This window comes from Thamnophis elegans, chromosome 15 (genome assembly GCF_009769535.1).
Source record: "Thamnophis elegans isolate rThaEle1 chromosome 15, rThaEle1.pri, whole genome shotgun sequence".
Lineage (NCBI taxonomy): Eukaryota > Metazoa > Chordata > Lepidosauria > Squamata > Colubridae > Thamnophis > Thamnophis elegans.
In genome coordinates this window covers 5596399-5598477 of record NC_045555.1, presented here as the reverse complement: position 1 = coordinate 5598477, position 2079 = coordinate 5596399, and positions in this window count along the sequence as shown.

Sequence of the window (2079 nt, the reverse complement as noted above, 5' to 3'; positions counted from 1 at the left end):
ATACGTCTGAGGGGAACCTTTACCTTTAACCTCTGCCCCCAGGGTTTTTGCCCTTGAAGACGTGTTAGATTAAGTGCCTTAGATAGATTACATGAAAATAGAATACTTTGCAGATATGTTAAGATTAAAAGACTCATTTCCCCCCAGTCAGGCCAATCCTTGGCTGTCTTGTATTATAACACAACTGCATTTTGGCAAGTGTTGTGCTACATACCAGTGTCAAAGTGTTCCTTTCCAATGTTCAAGAGAAACACTTCTAAATTAAACAAAACCCATCTCATCTTTTTCATCAAGATCCCGGAGTTGTTAAAAAGTTTTGAGATCCCCTAAATGTAGAAAGCTAGCATCTCAGGGTTGTATCTTAGCCAAGAATATTAGATCACTGACACGCTAGATATCACTCACGCATTTTGGGGGGGGAGGCAGATCTACAAATCCCTGCATTCAAGGTAAACCTGCAGTGGGTTTAGAGCAGGGGAGTCTACCTTAAAAATAATTTCCACCCCTGGGGATATTTCTACACTGAATTTAACTTGGGCTCCTAATAAATCTGCCAGTTTTCACTTTCTTTTGTCATTTTTATTTTGTTTTCCAAAACAGCTTTGATGGGTTGTTTCCCTTGCAACCAGAATCAAAGCAAACCTGCTTTTTTTTAACATCCACAAATTGTGAAATAGCCAAGAGAATGTTGTACATATCTTGAAATAATTTTTTGTGTGTGTGTGGTTTTTTTTTATAGTTTTGTTTACGGTGGGTATCCCCCCCCCCCAATAGTGTGGGGGAATTATACTTTGCACAAACAGATGTATTTTATTTTATTATTTTGAGTGCTGCGAAATAAAATAGCTGTTGGATAAAGTTTGGAATGTTGTTGTGCGCTGGGATTGCATCCCTGGGCTGAGGTATATTGAGAGGAGCTCAACCCTGGCTGCTCTTTAGAAAGCCAGATCCTGAAGAGGAAACTCTTCAGGATCTGGCTTTGGCCACCTAATGAGAATTAAGAAGGACTCCCTGGAGAAGAGCCTCATGCTGGGAACCATGGAGGGCAAAAGAAGAAGGGGACGGCAGAGAAGGAGGTGGCTGGATGGAGTCATTGAAGCAGTCAGCGTGAGCTTCAATGGACTCCAGAGGATGGTAGAGGACAGGAAGGCCTGGAGGGACATTGTCCGTGGGGTCGCGATGGGTCGGACATGACTTCTCAACTAACAGCAACCATTTCAGAGAAGGATATATCAAATTTGGGGTTCACAAGAGCCCATTGCATAGAGTACATTTGAGTGGGGGGGGGGACCTACAAATTAAGAATTGTCAATGTCCTTCGAAGCAGTTTGATGGCCTCCCAGCTACAGATGAATACTGAATTGTTTATGAGAGAGATGGGAGTATAAATCGAAGACACGGAAATAAGGCTTTGGTGTTGAACTGGTGGAGAATTTATTGGTGCCCCCCCCCCCAAACCGGCAAGCCACAAACGAAAGTTTTTTTTTATGCCATGCAGGCTTTTAAATGTATAAATTATTTAGCAGGTTTCGATGGGGGGAGGAAGCAAATCCTCTGGACGATCAGTCTTTTGTTCAGCATTACTATTGACACCCCTGCCTCCCCATCACACTGTCTGACTCTGGGCAATCCAAAGGGGGGGGGGGAGTTCGACCTCCTTGGATGCCCCCCCCAACCCATTAATTCAAATTTTTGGGGTACACCTGGGACTTTCCTAGCTCCAGATTTCCCAACATTGCACCAAAACTTTTTTCATGCACCACACATGTGGGTCAGCCTGGGCCTGGGACTTAAGCTTTCGGTCCTACCCATGTCCCTATTGGGGTGGGTTGGGGGGGGATACACTACAATCTCTGGCCTGTAAGAGGAGTGGACTTCAACTCCCAGAATCCCCCAGCCAGCAAAGCTTTGGGAGATAAGGAACCATAACGGAAGATAATGGAAGCCAGGAAGCAAAGCTGGCTGGGGAATTCTGGGAGTTGAAGTCCACCCCTCTTATTTATACCTACTGAACTTGAGTCCCAAAATGCAAAGATTTGGGGGGAGGAAGGAAGCTATTTATTTTTAGAGGGGCCTCAA